This window comes from Perca fluviatilis, chromosome 21 (genome assembly GCF_010015445.1).
Source record: "Perca fluviatilis chromosome 21, GENO_Pfluv_1.0, whole genome shotgun sequence".
Classification (NCBI taxonomy): domain Eukaryota; kingdom Metazoa; phylum Chordata; class Actinopteri; order Perciformes; family Percidae; genus Perca; species Perca fluviatilis.
In genome coordinates, this window is record NC_053132.1 from 1819109 (window position 1) to 1838545 (window position 19437).

At 43.0% G+C, this 19437-nt stretch overlaps 1 long non-coding RNA gene across 1 annotated transcript in view; it reads right to left on the bottom strand.

Moving 5' to 3' along the window:
* The window catches only part of LOC120550708, a 132627-nt gene extending 121771 nt beyond the window's left edge, over positions 1-10856 (bottom strand). Inside the window, exon 1 of the long non-coding RNA XR_005637771.1 lies at positions 10811-10856. This is a non-coding gene — a long non-coding RNA (uncharacterized LOC120550708). The remainder of the gene's footprint in view (positions 1-10810) is intronic.
* Positions 10857-19437: the final 8581 nt, after the last annotated feature.

Sequence of the window (19437 nt, forward strand, 5' to 3'; positions counted from 1 at the left end):
GGAAGCGAAGCAGGTGCATTCTGGGAGTTGTTGTCTTTCATCCACATGAGCCAGAAACACATGTTCTGGCTTTTCTTGGTCTAGAAGGCACAAACTTCTAAAAAAAACACTCACATTTCTACTATATAAATGACCCAATTTAATAAATATTCATGTTTCCAGCGGTGAAATATCTCTTTAAAACACGGGAACTGGGCATGAAGGCTCCTGTCCCTCTCCTCTCTTCATTCTTTGGTTTCATTCATTCTTTTTACTTCTTTCTTTCCTTCCTCGACTTACATCTGATTTCCCTCCTTTAGTTTAACTCCCTCCTCCTGAATGCTCAGTGTTTGTTGTAGATTAATGCAGAGTGTCTGTGTGTGTGTGTGTGTGTGTGTGTGTGTGTGTGTGTGTGTGTGTGTGTGTGTGTGTGTGTGTGTGTGTGTGTGGGGGGGGGGGGGGGGGGGGGGGGGGGGGGGGGGGGGGGGGGGGGGTGTTGTTATTGTGTGTGTGTTGGTGTGTGTGTGTGTGTGTGTGTGTGTGAGTGTGTGTGTGTGTGTGTGTGAGTGTTTGTGTTTGTGTGTGTTTGTGTCTGTCTGTGTGTGTGTGTGTGTGTTTGAGTGTGAGTGTGTGTGGTTGTGTGTGTGTGTGTGTGCATCTGTATGTGTGTGCATGTGCGTGTGTGTGTATGTGCATGTGTGTGTATCTGTATGTGTGTATGCGTGCATCTGTTGTGTGTGTGTGTGTATGTGTGTGCATGTGTGTGCATCTGTATGTGTGTGTATGCGTGCATCTGTGTGTGTGTGTGTGTAAACAGTGTGTGTGACCTCGTGTTAAGCCTCGTTAGCTCTCTCAGCGTCAGGTTTGTTTGCAGGTAATTAGTTTGTTTTGTCTCTTTGTTTGTCTTGTTTTTAGTTTAATCAACAAAATGGCCGACCTCTGGGGACACCCCCCTCCGGTCGTCACGGCGACACGGCGGCCGCTGACTCAGACGGGCTGATCGATAAGCAGACTGAGTTCAGAGTTTATCTCTCAGACAAGAGTTTAAAATGTTCTGGTGACTTCCTCCTTCAGAATAAGAGCTCTGTGCTCCTGAACGTTTAGATGAAGTTAAAGTCATCAGGAACATCATTAATTAGACATATTTACCTTAATATCTATATATTATATTATATATATTATAACCAGACTGATCTCATGAAGTGGCGTATGTATGACACGCCAATTCGTATGCCATTATTGGCGTGTTATCAAGACGGAGACAACACGGACGCCACGGCACGAATGCCACGGCACGGACGCCACACCATGGACGCCACAACACGGACGCCACGGCACGGGACGCCACGGCACGGACGCCACACCATGGACGCCACGGCACGAATGCCACGGCACGGACGCCACGGCACGCACACCACGGCACGGACGCCACACTATGGACGCCACAAACACGGACGCACGCGACGCACACCACGGGACGGACGCCCCCACCATGGACGCGCACAGCCGGACGCGACGACGAATGCCCACGGCACGAATGCGCCCGGCACGGACGCCACAACGCAGGCGCCACACCATGGACGCCACAACACGGACGCCACGCGAGCCACGAATGCCGCGACGCGGGCGCACACCATGGACGCCACAACACGGACGCCGCCACGGCACGCCCCCACCATGGACGCCACGGCACACGGAATGCCACGGACGCGGGCCACGCGACGCCACGCACGCACGCGACGCCTACTATGGACGCCACAACACGGACGCGCACCGCGGCACGCCACCGCGGGACGGGCGCCACACCACGCCGACGCACGCGCACGCCACGCGACGCGCACGCACACGACGCGCGCACGCGACGCGGCGCACGGCACGGACGCCACACCATGGACGCCACGACACGCACACCACGGCACGGACGCCACACTATGGACGCCACAACACGGACGCCACGGCACGCACACCACGGGACGGACGCCACACCACGGACGCCACGGCACGGATGCCACACCATGGACGCCACAACACGGACGCCATGGCACGAATGGCACGGACGCCACGGCACGGATGCCACACCCGACGATCCCGCACGGACGCCGGGGCGCCCGCGACGCGGGCCGACGCGACCGCGCACACCATGGACGCCACAACCACGGGACGCGACGACGGACGCCACACCATGGACGCCACAACACGGACGCCCGCGAGCACGAACGCCACGCGACGCCACGGCGCCCGACGCGCCACGCCACGACGCGGCGCACACGCGCGCCGCGGCACAACCGCACACGACACGGGCGCGCACGGAACGTTCAGCGTGCCGTGGCGTCCGTGCCGTGGCGTGCGTGGTGTGGCGATCGTGCTTGAGCGTGTGTTTGGATATTCTTCAGCGTGTGTGTGTGTGTGTGTGTGTGTGTGTGTGTGTGTGTGTGTGTGTTTGGACATTCTTCAGCGTGTGTGCAGAAGATAACAAGTTTATAATATGAACACCTGCGAGGAGACAGCAGGGCGTGGAGGGACCACACCAAGAACCAGAACCACATCTCTCTTCAGTGTGATATTAGATGTGAGAAGAAGGAAATGGTTCTAACGTTGCTCTTTAGATGTCCCACACCAGGAGTCATTTATATAGTTCTATTATATAGTGATCTATTATCTGTTCAAGACATGTTCTAGTAAAGAAAAGACAGAAAATACATATGCGTGTGTGCTGTGTGGTTAGAAAAAATTTAAGGGTGAGGCTATTTGCACCCCTGGTACAATTAGCAGTATGCTATTTGCACCCCTGTGCATTTACAGTACCTTGGCATATATTTACACACAGTTATCCATACTACTCATGTATTACACCTTTTTGGAATATTATCGCCCTGACATTCTTACCCTAACCATAACCATCCCACTCCTCTTGCCTAAACCTAACCAACCAGACCAGAGCAGGCATATTCATGAGTCTTCCCCTACCACCCTGCAAAAAAAAAATAATAATTCGCGTTCGCGGGTCCTGACTTGCGCAATTGCATGCAAATTATCCAATCCAAATTAAAAAAAATAAGATCACCACACAGGGGGGGAATCAAACTCCAAACTCCCATACCAAAGGCAAGCGCACTAACCACTCACCTAGCAGTTCTTTCTGGAAGTTGAACAACTTTTTACCAATTGGTTTCTTCAAGCCTCGGTTGCTAGGTAACCATACTGTATACAAAAAAATAGGTACTAACTAACAAACTAACGGTTGTATGCTTTCACTGAAGACAGAAAGCGCAACTGTAGTATCCATTTTCCGCTAGAAATTCAATTGTTATAAACTTTAGAGACAAAACTTCCCTAATATGCCAGTTTCTGCGGTCATGGAAGATGAACGTCCGCCATGATTTCGGTGCACACGAGCAACGTTTTTTTGTTGTTACATCACAGGGTGTAAATAGCTCAGGTGTGTGGCCGAGGCTATTCGTACCGGGGGTGCAAATAGACACTCCGAAAATTTAATCAGAATCTACATGTGTAGATGTCTTCTGTCTTCAACCTAACCAAGTAATGATCGTCCTCTCTATAAAGATATATCGGTCAGGTTCCCTTGATATGGAATTAGTTTATCGTTATGAACAGAGCTACAAACAATTTGCTTCAGCCCCACTGGATTTAAAGGTCCACTCTGTAGTGTTTTAAGTATTTTATTACCTAAAATCAGTGTCTTCGTTCATAAATATGTCCTCATTGGTGTAAAATGACCTCTGTTGATGATCTGACTTATCCTTGTTAGCGAAGAATTTCTTATCTGTGTTTACATCGGACGGGTAAGTCCAACAAGCTTCCACGTTGTCCTGTAGTGGCAGAGAGGGACATAGAGCACTAGCCGACCTGTCTAGCTAATCCATGACGTGTTTCCATTCAGAGCCAGCGTCACGTGACTGAAAGCAGCTGAAACGGAGAAGGAGATCAGTGAGAGGCGCTGGTCGCTGGCCTTTAGTTCATAATGGAGGATCAGACTGATGCCGAGCCACAGGAGAAGGAATCCTTGTCGCCAAAAAAAGCCAAAATTGGAAGACATGTTGTCATATCTTCTTGGTACATAACGGCTACTGTAGATGCAACAAGCATTTGAATAAGCAAGGTGCTAGAGAGTACTATTTGTTTAAATGCAAAATACTATTTCACCGCTAGACAGGAGAAACTCCTCCACAGTGGACCTTTAAGTGACATCTGTTGTAATGATCTGTAGATGTTGGAATAAAGTGACTCTACATGTAATTTACTTACTCAAAGAGGTAGATTTAATGTGAAGTTACCCTTTAATATTTGTCCTATAACAAATATCACAGCAGGAAATACTCCAATGACAATCCTTTAATTATCAGTTTATCACTTTAATAAAACTTTGGGCTGTTTAAATCTGTTAATGTGTTTGTTTAGTTGTTAAAGCCGGGAGAAATAAACAGAAAAAGTTAAACTAGTCGGAGGAAAACTTCTCTGGAAACTGAACAACATTTTAAAGTTGTGTCTGTGCTCGTTAAGGAGGGTCAGGTGAGTCGCAACGATCCAATCAGATCGCTAACGAAGTTAACGAGCCGGACCGATACCTGGACACACACACACACACACATACACACAGACACACACACACAGATGGATCAATAGGTGGAGCATTGATCAGTGGTAATGGAGAGAATCCGTCTGAGAGAACGAGCTGCGACTACACAGATTGATGATTTCAAGAGAAGTCACATTTACTGTTTAATATATATATATATATATATACACACACACACACACACATACACACGGTATATATGAAGTCTGTTAAGCTGCAGTGAAGCTCAGTCTTTTCATTTAGTCACAAACATAAGTTCCTAACGACGACAACAAGACACAAAAAGAAGAACATTTATTTCTTTGCCTTCTCTCTCTACACTCGACTTTAACACGCAGCATAAGAACGGGACAGTTAAGTTTAGGAAAAGATGGTGGTGGTGGGTCCCAAATGTATGTTTCAGTGACACATACACGGGCCCTGGAAGCAGTGGTGTAGTCTAATGTATTGTAGTACTGTAGTGGGTATACTGTACTGTATATAAATATATACTGTATATTGGCCAGAATCTGCTAGTTTGAATGCACATAAACGGTAGCTGCTGAAAAGAGAGAGCCTGTTAGCTTAGCTTCAAGATGGCTGACACTTGACTCACATCGGCCAGTGACAGTCCCACGCGAACGCCATACTTTGTTGCAGGCCACGGCGTTCGCAGACATAGTCGTGCCAATGCCACTTGCTTCATGGTGCCAATACACCATATACTCAAACGTTTTAAATGACGGGCGAGCATGTACTCGTAGCGCGCTGCGTGAGCGGCGCTGCTCCAGAGGGAAGGTACCAGCAAGTCGGACTCAAGGATATTCTGTCTTTCTCTGCACGGTTCTACTTCTATGTGGGGATATTAATCTAAACCCCGGGCCTTTGGATTATCAAGATCGTGTGGACGCTCTACAATCAGCTGTTCCCATTCATGGGTTGGAAGCGCCGCTGACCTATATCCAAGGCTCCAGCGTGGGAAAACGAGGTAACCCCCTGACAAGCTCGGCTCCTAAGTTCATTCCTGAGAAAATATTAACATCAGTGATCCACGCAGAGCCAGCAGCAACTGCAAATACTGCCGCCTTACTTAAACAGCAGCAAATGAAACGGTTTCAGACTGTGAACCACGCGAGCGTGCTTTGGAACCCGAAAATAAAGCCGAAGGGAATTTTTGGAGGACATTTAAACATCCGCAGCATTGCTTCAAAGACTGAGCAGATCGAACATTTGTTAACGGACTCAAATCTTGATTATCTTTGCTTAACAGAAACTTGATTAACCTTGTGTGGTCCTTCGGGTCCAAGTGACCCGAAGGACAACACAAGGATTATGTACTTCCCTTTACTTTGTTGAGAATTGCTCTCTAAACCCTGTTTCTTGTAAAGTAAGTAAGTAAAGTTTATTTCTAGAACACATTTAAACACAGTTTAAGCTGACCAAAATGCTGTACAAACAAGAACTAAGGTGCTGTATTAACCCTTGTTTAGAGAGCAATTCTCAACAAAGTAAAGGGAAGTACATAATCCTTGTGTTGTCCTTCGGGTCACTGGGACCCGAAGGACAACACAAGGGTTAACTCCTACTACTCCCTCTTCTATAGTGAAAGTGTCGGGATACACCTTGTATAGACACGACAGAAACAAGGGTAAAGGCCGCGGTGTGCTGATTTACGTAAAAGATCACATCCCAAGAAAACAACTGGACATCAGTGATTGTAACTTGGAGTGTTTGGGGACTAGTATTACTTTATCTCCTCAAATGACTTTCTGTGTATTAGCAATTTATTGACCTCCTAAAGCTACTAATGATTTATTTATTTCTCTTGGTAACTTACTTAAACAATGTGATGGAGAAGAAGTCATTCTTTTAGGTGACTTTAATTTAAATTGGTTGGAGAAATCATGTAGAAACAAACTTAAAGAAATAACAAAACCTTTTCAAATGACACAACTATTAAGTAAACCAACTCATATAACAAGATCTTCTCAAACCTTAATAGATTTAATACTGACAAATAAACCCGAGAGAATAATTAAAACTTATAATCTAATTACAGGCATGTCTGATCACAATTTAACCCTAGTAGCTAGACAATTGATAAAAACAAGGTGCAAGAACGAAATTCAAATGAATAGTAAAATGTGTATCACATTCATTCCAAAGAAAGATTTACAAATGGTTGAAAAAGATTTTAAAAAAAACAAAGTGGGCAGACATCTTGGAGAAAAAATCTTGTGAACAGGGCTGTCATGATCTTATGTTGGCAGTAAATGACATCTTAACCAAATATACAAAAAATAAGCAAAGAAAGCGACATGCAAAACGAAATTTGCCATGGTTCAACAAAATTATTTGGGATATTATGAAAAAGCGAAATGTGGCGCTAAAAACATTTCTAAAATCAGGACTAACAACGGATCGATTTGCATTTACAAGTCAAAGAAATAAAGTTACAGCTGAGCTTAGAAAGGTCAAAGCCAGTTCTTTTCTTGAAATCATTAGAAATGCAAAAGGTAATAGTATAATAATATGGAAAACTATTGATAAATTGATTGGAAAAGAAAAGTCAAAATGTGAAAATATTCATCTCAATATTAATGGAAAAATTATTGATGACTTTTGCAATAACAACACATTTTAATGAATATTTTTTAAACAGTGTCCAAGAACTGGCTCAGAATTTTCAAATTGCTCATCCATCTCTCATAATCAGTGACAAATCTGATTTTAATCTTAGCTAAATAACTACAACTAAAGTTGAAAAAATAATTATTGTGCTAAACAGCAGCAAAGCAAAATATATTTATGGATTTGATACTTCTTTTCTGAAACAATATAAGGACATCTTCTCTGATCCGTTGACAACAATGATTAATCAATCGATTAGTGAGGGTATTTTTCCAGCAGCCCTAAAATCTGCGATTGTCACCCCTATATTTAAGTCTGGAAACAAACAAGACATGAACAATTATCGTCCAATAAGCATCCTCCCGGCGGAACAACTTACCACCCACTTTGACTCACAATCTCTCTTAAATCCAATGCAATTTGGTTTCAGATGTAAATACTCAACAGACTTTGCCTGTTGTTACTTCCTGGAAACTGTCAGGGCATATGTGGATCAGGAAGGGTGGTGGGAGCAGTATTCCTTGATCTGCGTAAAGCTTTTGATACTGTCAATCACCAGATACTTTACAGTAAATTAAATCAATATAGTCTCTCTGAGCACACTCAAAACTGGATAAGATCTTATTTGAGCGACCGACATCAGTGTGTACAAGTGAATAACATCCAATCTGCGTTTAGAGCCACCTTGATGGGAGTGCCGCAAGGGTCTATTTTGGGACCCTTGCTTTTTAGCGTCTATATAAATGACCTCCCTAGAGGGTGTTCGGACGTTGACGTAATCATGTACGCTGATGATTCGGTGATCTTCACTTTTGGGAAAACGAGGTGGAGATTACTGACAAATTATCAAAAGAGATGCAAAAAGTCGCAGAATGGTTACAGACGTCCTGTCTGACCTTAAACATTGATAAAACGGTCTCAATGTTTTTTTGCAAATAAACGTAAATTACAACTAACTCAAGAAATTCAAGTAAATGGACAAAAAATTAAAAATGTAACTGAAACAAAATATTTAGGTCTAGTACTTGACTCAAACCTTGGCTTTAAAAGTCACATAAAAAAAATTGGTAATAAATTGAAATTTAATTTGATGAACTATAAACATTAGAAATTCATTAACTACGGAAGCCTCAAATATATACCTCAATACTATGATTGTTCCACATCTTCTGTATTGCATGTCTAGTTGGTCTCAGGCGTGTAAAACTTCGTTAAAATTACTTGAATCATTATATAAAAGGGCCATAAAAATTCATGATAAAAAGCCTCGCCAGTACCATCACTGTAAAGTACAAAGTAAATATAACATTTTGAGTTTTGAAAACCTCATTAAATATAGTCAAATTTCTGCTCTATTTAAAATTATCCATAACATCGCTGCTCCCCCTTTGAGAAAATTTGTCACATTAAATTCGGAGAGAATTCCTATAGCCACATGGTCGACAGTCAGAGGAGAGTGCAGCGTTCCCAGACGTAGAACCACATACGGTCAACAATCGTTCTTTTATAAAGCAGCGAGCCTTTGGAACGATCTTCCAAACGAAATTATTTCATGCACAAATTATAGTACTTTTACACGCTTGACCAAACAGTGGTTATTATCAAAGCAAACCTGTACACACTGAATGACTGGGATATGATTGATGTAAACTGTGAGTGAGTGATAGATTCCTGGAGTGGAGAGTGTTTTTATGATGTGAGTGAAGTAATGCTTTCATGTATTATTGTGTATATATTTTATGAACTTTTGTAAGTAGAACATCAACCTGTCCAGGGACTGCGGGTGGAAATTAGCATGTTTTGCTATAACGGCATATGACATCTCTTCTTTTTTAGACTAATGTTTTTTGTGCATTGTCCCTGATCAAATAAAGAAATAAATAAATAGATAGATGCTTCGGATCATTTTGCGATACAATCAGGAAGAAACTTCAGAGGCTTCACAAGGCTTCGTTCGCCCATCACTAGTGTAAAGCAGGGGCGTAGGCAGAAATAGTATTTTTGGTGGGCAAGTACAAAAGTGAGTGGGCCATTTTCAAAAAGACGTAGAAGTAGTGAAAAGGACAAACTGGAAAAAACAGCAACAATTTTACCTTCAACATACTGCAGTACAACGGCAGTAGCAGTACTGTCTCCAACATTCCCAACAATGCTCTGTCTAAAAGTTTGTACACAACAATATAGACAAAAACCTGTCGACTTTAACCTCTTCAGGATCAAATATATTTCACCGGCAGAACCTGCAGCATTGGCTCTGCACAGCACAATTATAAAATGAACCATTTTATTATCCAAAGTGGCGACTAAACATGAACCCAAACAGCAGGGAAGGTGTTTACATACTGCATGACATAGAATAATAGCCTGACCAGCCAGACCCACATCCAGATGTTGGGTCTGGGATCTCCCCATTGGTCAGGGCTCAATCCGAGGGGCGGGATAAACGGTTGTCTTTCAGATTCCCTCTGCACCAATAGGATAGCGCTACAATCAATCAGAGAAACGTTAGTTGATAGATTGAACTTTAAACTCCGAACACATCTTCCTTTTTTAAGAATGACTTCAGAGCCGTTCTTTGTTCTTTTCTCAAAGAAAAGCTGAACTCCAAGTCTTCCAGAAGGCCGCTGTTCACCAGCAGCAGCAGCAGCCATAAGGCCCGCCCACCGACTCTATACACGATGTGATTGGCCTGACCAGAGTTTGGTTTTTCCAGCTCACAAGCCAATGGAGAGTGCCTAGACCCCCCTGGCTGAAGATTACATTTGCTGCCGCTAGGGTGCGTCTAGATTTCTAGGCTAATAGAATAGCCTATATCAGACAGAAATCACAGATGGAACATATATCTTGTGTGCATTCATAACAGCATTGTTGCTTCAGGACTACGGTCAGATCATGAGCAGCAAATGTTCTACCAGCAGTAAAAGAAAATCAAAGAATGAAAACTTCCAGCCAAGCATTGTTTGAATTATGAAAGAGATAATGAAACGTGGCCAGCAAGGAGCCAAATCTTAGACAGTGTATGGCACATGTGTCAAACTGTCAAATCTGGCCCCTCGCAGATTATGATCCGGCCCGCATATCAATATAGGTTCACAATACATTTCGGCCCACATTTTCCGACAATTTTGTCACTTGTTCCGACGTTTTTTGGGCACTTTTTTCCTATGATGGCTGAGGAACTTTCTCCTGATTTCTTTAAGACTTTATGTCGACTGAACTGTGAGTGAGAAGATGTTACGGCTGATAGCTACGGGACGTAACAGAAGACTATATGACACATGCAATAAAACAGTCAAAGATATTTGACTTTTTCAATAAAATAAACATGTCTGGCCCTTGATGTGATTATTATTTTCCAGCGTGGCCCTCTGGGAAATTGAGTTTGACACCCTTGCCTGGTGTATGGAGTCCACGGCAGTGACAGGGTCAAAGAAAACTAAAAACTACATCACAGATAAGTTCTCTTCTTATTTAATGAGGGCAAGTATAGTACAAGTACCCCAACATGTGGACTGAAGTACAGTACTGGAGCACATGTACTTGGGTACATTACAACACTGCGCACAACTGTCCATCTTAATGAGAATCAGAAAACGTCCAGTGATTGGAGGATTTCTTTCTTACCTTTTGTGAATGTTTGCAGCAGCTGTTTCCTCCAGGTGAACATTCAAACTGTCAAACAGGAAGTGGGAGAACCCAAATGGACTTAAAGATGGGGGGGGGGGTTGGACTGTTCCATGTGGAGCAGAGTCCACAGGGGAGCAGTCTCTGATCTCATCTACTCAGTCCTGATCGGCCTGTTTTTCCAAGGTGAAGAAGGACATTTCTGGAGAACGGTTTTTACTCTAAATGTAACATTAGTGAGACAGCTTTGGTTACCTTTACATGACAAATGTAACAAAATGAGACGAAAACTTTGAAAAAAACTACAAAAGTTGTCCAATAAGTCTGTATTTCCTCTGCGTCCTGTCCAGACATCTCCAGATGTGTCTACTGAAAGTGTCTTTATGTGTTGTTGTTATTAATTTATAGATATTCAAATAGTACAGAATAATATACACATTATCAACACACACAAACACACAAACACACTCACACACACACACACACACACACAGACACATGCTCACATGCCCACGCACACACAGACACACACAGAGACACACTCACAGACACACATGCTCACATGCACACGACACACACACACACACACACACAGACACACAAACACGCACAGAGACACACAGAAGCACAGACGCACACACCAGACTGTGTGTTTCCTGCATCAGCATGTTACTGAACATCCACCATCTGTCTCTAACACAAACAGAAACAGTTTAACTGTTCTGTTAATGATCAATCACAACATGCAACCTGTCAGCCATCAGCATGGCAACAAAATATGCTCATCTAACGCACCAAGAATCTAATTTAAGTAGTAAACTGTTTTACATTTTAAAATGAACGGCACGAAAACGAGTTGTCACCAAACCCACCAGACTCCATGTAAATAATCAGGACTTTTAGCGTGTATAGAGCCAGTATATCTCCACCAGACTCCATGCAAATAATCAGGACTTTTAGCGTGTATAGAGCCAGCATATTTCCACCAGACTCCATGTAAATAATCAGGACTTTTAGCGTGTATAGAGCCAGCATATCTCCACCAGACTCCATGTAAATAATCAGGACTTTTAGCGTGTATAGAGCCAGCATATCTCCACCAGACTCCATGTAAATAATCAGGACTTTTAGCGTGTATAGAGCCAGCATATCTCCACCAGACTCCATGTAAATAATCAGGACTTTTAGCGTGTATAGAGCCAGCATATCTCCACCAGACTCCATGTAAATAATCAGGACTTTTAGCGTGTATAGAGCCAGCATATCTCCACCAGACTCCATGTAAATAATCAGGACTTTTAGCGTGTATAAAGCCAGCATATCTCCACATGTAAATGGGTGAATTAAGGGTTTATTTCAACCAAACCAGAGTGGTGATTGTTGGAACAGCGGAAAGATGAACCAAGACGGCTTTTGGATAGTTTTATTTAGTTTCTGTCCACTTTGAATGAAGTGTGTTTTACGATGATAAAAGTCCTGATTATTTACATGGAGTCTGGTGTAGTTTGGTGATGGTGATTTCGGGGCTGTTTCATGTTAAACTAAAAGGATCTTACTCTTTAACTAAAAGGTCTATCTCTGTAGGGATCCATCGCATAATGTTGTCAGACACTTAGAATAATAATCTGAGTCTGTCAGCAGCAACAACAGAACTTGTAGTGGACTCTAACTGCTGCTGAACATTAGTCCTGTAGGGTTACATTACAGCTTGGTTCTGGTTTGATACTGGACCAGGTTCACAGATTGTTGTCCCATCAGACACTCAGACACACACACACACACACACACACACACACACACACACACACACACACACACACACACACACACACACACGGAGACAGAGAGGCCAGGTTGGGTCCTGGTTATCTGCCGTCCTGGTAACTGGTTGTCAGTGTGTTTGAGAGAGACGGAGAGAGAGAGGACAACAAAGGAGACAGAAACGAGTGAAAAAAGGAAAACGAGTGTTGATGGAGGAGGGGAGCTGCTGCTGCCACGGCAACCGGAGCTCACTGCTCTCAATCAGGTCCTCAGGGAGACCCTGATCTCCGAGAGAGAGAGAGAGTGTGTGTGTGTGTGTGTGTGTGTGTGTGTGTGTGTGTGTAAAGGCTTGCCTGGATACAGAAACAGAATCACATGATATCCTGCGACAGAAGGAGAAGAGAGACTGTGATTATTATGCTCTCAACACACACACACACACACACACACAAACACACACACAGACACACACACACACACACACACACACACTCACACAGTCACACACACACTCACACAGACAGACACACACACACACACAGACACACACAAAGAGACACACACACACACAAATTTTCTAGTTTCTTCACTTCTCTGTGACACTAAACAAAATCCTTATTCCCTCATTCTTTTCCTATTTCCTTCCTTCCTTAATTATTCTTCCTTTACTTTACTTCCATCATTTCTTCCTTCCCTTTTCTTTTCATCCTTGCCTCCTTTCTTTCCTCCTCATTTCTTACCCTACCTTTTTCCCTACTTCTTTCATTCCTTCCTTCCTTCCATACTTACCTAAAATCATACATAAAGTCTACAGCTGCAATGATTAATAGGTTAGTTATATACAACACATTCTCACTCCCATCTGCTAAAATACGGACGCTTGGTCAGGTGACCTTTGGTCAGGTAATCTTTGGTCAGGTGACCTTTGGTCATGTGACCTTTGGTCAGGTGATCTTTGTCGTTGTTATTGACGCTAAAAGTCTCCTTTAAGCTGCTTACACATATAGCCGACGGCCGACAGTAAAGCCAGTCGAGATGATCATTCTCCCCGAGTTGGTCCAAAAAGTTCCTCAGAACACACCTACAAGACGAGACGAGACCTAATACATCTCTATAACAGCAGGCGGCGCCAATCTGTATTGTTGCCCAGGAAATGAAAACCGGCAGCTGATTGGATGAACGCGTCACATGGGTTTGTTTTCTCCAGAAATTCAAAGCCAGACTGTCATGGCGGCTCGTTCAGAATCCGATCTCATATTGGACTAAAATAGTTCACTGGAACATGTTTCTGAGAACATTTTAAGAGAGAAATAGGCCATGTGTCTGTGTGTGTGTGTCTCTGTGTCTGTGTGTGTGTGTGTCTGTGTGTGTGTGTGCAGTTGCTGAATCTGTCTTCATTTCAGATCAACAAAGGTCAGTTTAAAAGATTTTCATCAGATTTTGAGAGACTCTAGTCACCTCATCCTGCTCCTCATTTCTGGGTGAGTCCCGACGGGGTGGGGGGGAAAACATCGATACAGCATAGTATCGTGATATTTTTTGTGGTAATACTGTATCGATACACAGACGCCAAGTATGGGTCTATTATGATATATGTGTTGGTCAGTCTGTCTGCTTGACTATCCCATATTGCAGCAATAACATTGAAGTCAGATAAACAGAGACAAGTATCTTTTTCGATAAAACAGATGTTGACAACATTTTCCTTTTGGGGACATCATTTGAAATTTGGGAAAAATTTGAAGTTGGAAAAAAGGTAATACATTGCAATATATCGCAGAATATTGCAATTTGTTTAAAATCGCAATAATATCGTATCGTGACATAAGTGTCGTGATGATATCGTATCTTGAGGCCTCTGGTGATTCCCACCCCTAATATATACATATATATATATATATATATATATATACAGTACAGGCCAAAAGTTTGGACACACCTCATTCAATGCGTTTTCTTTATTTTCATGACTATTTAAAATGTAGATTCTCACTGAAGGCATCAAAACTATGAATGAACACATATGGAATTATGTACTTAACAAAAAAGTGTGAAATAACTGAAAACATGTCTTATATTTTAGATTCTTCAAAGTAGCCACCCTTTGCTTTTTTGATAGTGCTGCAAACCCTTGGTGTTCTCTCAATGAGCTTCATGAGGTAGTCACCTGTAATGGTTTTCACTTCACAGGTATGCCTTGTCAGGGTTAATTAGTGGAATTTTTCCCTTATTAATGGGGTTGGGACCATCAGTTGTGTTGTGCAGAAGTCAGGTTGATACACAGCCGACAGCCCTATTGGACAACTGTTAGAATTCATATTATGGCAAGAACCAATCAGCTAAGTAAAGAGAAACGAGTGGCCATCATTACTTTAACAGATGAAGGTCAGTCAGTCCGGAACATTGCAAAAACTTTTAATGTGTCCCCAAGTGCAGTCGCAAAAACCATCAAGCGCTAAAACGAAACTGGCTCACATGAGGACCGCCCCAGGAAAGGAAGACCAAGAGTCACCTCTGCTGCTGAGGATAAGTTCATCCGAGTCACCAGCCTCAGAAATCGCAAGTTAACAGCAGCTCAGATTAGAGACCAGATGAATGCCACACAGAGTTCTAGCAGCAGACACATCTCTAGAACAACTGTTAAGAGGAGACTGCGCGAATCAGGCCTTCATGGTCAAGTAGCTGCTAGGAAACCACTGCTAAGGAGAGGCAACAAGCAGAAGAGATTTGTTTGGGCCAAGAAACACAAGGAATGGACATTAGACCAGTGGAAATCTGTTCTTTGGTCTGATGAGTCCAAATTTGAGATCTTTGGTTCCAACCACCGTGTCTTTGTGCGACGCAGAAAAGGGGACCGGATGGATTCTACATGCCTGGTTCCCCCCGTGAAGCATGGAGGAGGAGGTGTGATGGTGTGGGGGTGCTTTGCTGGTGACACTGTTGGGGATTTATTCAAAATTGAAGGCACACTGAACCAGCATGGCTACCACAGCATCCTGCATCACAGCATCCTAGTTGGACCATCATTTATTTTTCAACAGGACAATGACCCCAAACACACCTCCAGGCTGTGTAAGGGCTATTTGACCAAGAAGGAGAGTGATGGAGTGCTGCGCGAGATGACCTGGCCTCCACAGTCACCGGACCTGAACCCAATCGAGATGGTTTGGGGTGAGCTGGACCGCAGAGTGAAGACAAAAGGGCCAACAAGTGCTAAGCATCTCTGGGAACTCCTCAAGACTGGAAAACCATTTCAGGTGACTACCTCATGAAGCTCATCAAGAGAAGGCCAAGAGTGTGCAAAGCGGTAATCAGAGCAAAGGGTGGCTACTTTGAAGAAACTAGAATATAAGACATGGTTTCAGTTATTTCACACTTTTTTGTTAAGTACATAAATCCATATGTGTTCATTCATAGTTTTGATGCCTTCACTGAGAATCTACAATGTAAATAGTCATGAAAATAAAGGAAACGCATTGAATGAGAAGGTGTGTCCAAACTTTTGGCATGTACTGTATATATAATAAGGGGGATTTTCTCGTCGCTTCAGACGCTGACAGACACTGTCCAAACGTCTGTATTTTAAGAGTTTGGAGTGAGAACGGGGTTGGTTTTAACAGACTTTTATACATATAGATAGATAAAGTCTACAGCTGCAATGATTAATAGTTTAGTTATATATACTGCATAGGAGTATATCGCACAATGTGATAAATAAATAAAATAAAACTACTGCACATTATCCTACTTCACATCTGAAGGAATACATGTGAAGTAGGATAATGTGCAGTAGTTTTATTTTATTTATTTATCACATTGTGCAATATACTGCTTTTATTGTATTTAATTTATTGATGTGTTAGATAAGTAGCGCTGTAGATGTCTGGTTCTATGGTTTTGTTGTGGAATACCCTAACCTAAAGGATTATTAGGAACACCATACTAATACCGTGTTTGACCCTATCCTCTCAATATGGGCCAACATTTCTAAAGAATGCTTCCAGCACCTTGTTGAATCACTGACACAAAGAATTAAGGCAGTTCTGAAGGTGAAAGGGATCCCCCTCCCCCCACACCATTACCCACCACCACCACCAGCCTTCCCAGTGATAACAAGGCATAATGGGTCCATGTTCTCATTCTGTTTACGCCAAATTCTGACTCTACCATCTGAATGTCTCAACAGAAATCGAGACTCATCAGACCAGGCAACTTTTTTACAGTCTTCAACTGTCCAATTTTGGTGAGCTCGTGCAGATTGTAGCCTCATGTTCCTATTTTTAGCGGAGATGAGTGGTACCCGGTGGGGTCTTCTGCTGGTGTAGCCCATCCATCTCAAGGTTGTGCGTGTTGTGGCTTCACAAATGCTTTGCTGCAGACCTCGGTTGTAACGAGTGGTTATTTGAGTCAAAGTTGATCTTCTATCAGCTGGAATCAGTCGGCCCATTCTCCTCTGACCTCTACCATCAACAGGACATTCTCCTCTGACCTCTAGCATCAACAAGGCATTTTCACCCCCCAGGATTGCAGCATACTGGATGTTTTTACTTTTTCAGACCATTCTTTGTAAACCCTAGAAATGGTTGTGGGTGAGAATCCCAGTAACTGAGCAGATTGTGAAATACTCAAACCAGCCCGTCTGGCACCAACAACCATGCCACGCTCAAAGTAGCTTAGATCACCTTTCTTTCCCATTCTGACATTCAGTTTGGCATTCAGGAGATTGCCTAGACCTGGACCGCACCTCTAAATGCATTGAAGAAGGTTTGATTGGTTGATTAGATAATTGCATTAACGAGACATCTTACAGGTGTTCCTAATAATCCTTTAGGTGAGTGTATGTGTCAATATGCCTGTACTGTACAACAAATTGCCTCCCGGGGACAGGTTTTCCAAGTCTAAGTCTAATATACTATTAAATGAATGGCAGATTATTTGACATCGGTTGACTGTGTGTCCTGATCTACTGGATGTTAACTGTTTGTTTGGATTCAATGTGATTTTGTAAACTCACTCATTTCATTTCCACCATCAAGAGCTGTGATTCTGTAAATGCATGTGAGAGAACAATATCCATCAACAAATATTAAATAAAGGGTTCATTCTTTGATTGTTTCTGTGACTCTGTCGGATTGAAAATAAAAACCCCAAAGAGAAATAAATAAAAGAGCGTAATAATGAGGTTTGAGGTTATCAGAGATTTATCTTAATCAAATCCTGTTTGTGCTTTTGTGTCCGCTGAGAGAAACGAGGCATTTAATAAAAGTTCGTTAATCCTTTTCTCTGTTTTCTGTCTTCGGCAAGAAAAACACATTTTAATCACCGTGTTTAAACACAATGAACGACCAGAGGAGATATGAAACGTGAACGATAAGAGAAACACATGATGTAACTGCAGTAAGTCAAATCTCAGCTGAATGTTAAACTGGCTCTTTTATATTCTTTCAATAATTACGTTCTTAATGTGTTCTGGTAATAACTTTGAACTGCGTATGTGTATCAAACGGGCTTCATACATATACCTGGCTTGCCTCATACTCTGGGATCTGGACCCTAAAAAGACTGGACAATAGACCCTAAAGAGACTGGACATTGAATCCTAAAAGGACTGGACCATAGACCCTAAAGGACTGGATTAGGGCCCCCATTGACCCTAAAGGGACTGGACCATGGACCCTAAAGGACTGGACTATGGAACCTAAAAGGACTGGACCATAGACCCTAAAAGGACTGGACCATGGACCCTAAAATGACTGGGACATAGACCCTAAATGGACTGGGACATAGACCCTAAAAGGACTGGGACATAGACCCTAAAAGGACTTGACCATAGACCCTAAAATGACTGGACCATGGACCCTAAATGACTGAACAATGAACCCTAAAAGGACTGGACCATAGACCCTAAAATGACTGGACCATAGACCCTAAAAGGACTGGACCATGGACTCTAAAAGGACTGGACCATGGACTCTAAATGGACTGGAACATGGACTCTAAAAGGACTGGACCATAGACCCTAAAAGGACTGGACCATGGACGCTAAAAGGACTGGAGCATAGACCCTAAAGGACTGGACCATAGACCCTAAAAGGACTGGACCATAGACCCTAAAAGGACTGGAGCATAGACCCTAAAAGGACTGGACCATGGACTTAAAAAGGACTGGACCATGGACTCTAAAAGGATTGTACCATAGACCCTAAAAGGACTGGAGCATATACCCTAAAGGACTGGACCATAGACCCTAAAAGGACTGAACCATAGACCCTAAAAGGACTGGACCATAGACCCTAAAAGGACTGGAGCATAGACCCTAAAGGACTGGACCATAGACCCTAAAAGGACTGGGGGGGTTGTAAGTCCATCCCCCCTGTAAATTGCGCCTGTGGTTGTTTCCTTGAATCACTTCTTACGTTTACCTTTGTAAGTTAGTACCGTGTACGAAACCAAAAGGCTCAACCTGACCTCGGGAGTGTGTGGTAAGATGGCCGGTTCTACTCTGAATGAGGTCTGGAATGCGTTCAAAGCGAGAGGTTTTAAGCAGGCGGAGTCAACGTTAGCGGATCAAACCTGACCAACCTCCCTGCGCGGACTTTCTCTTTATCAGTACTACTCGCTACCGTCATCGTTCTGTGATCACGAAATATGCTTCCCATTGAAATACATTGCTTTAAAATTCGTAATCACCACACAAAAAAAAGACATTTACGTGTCCTGTCCACGAATTTATAGATTCAATAACGTGACCGTATCACGAAGTGCCGTGAGACCGGGCTGCTGGCCCGGTGGCTTGAGTTGGTCCGTCTGGCTGCAGGTAGCCTTCCCAGATGCAGAACTAACAGATTAAACAACTGATTTGTTGC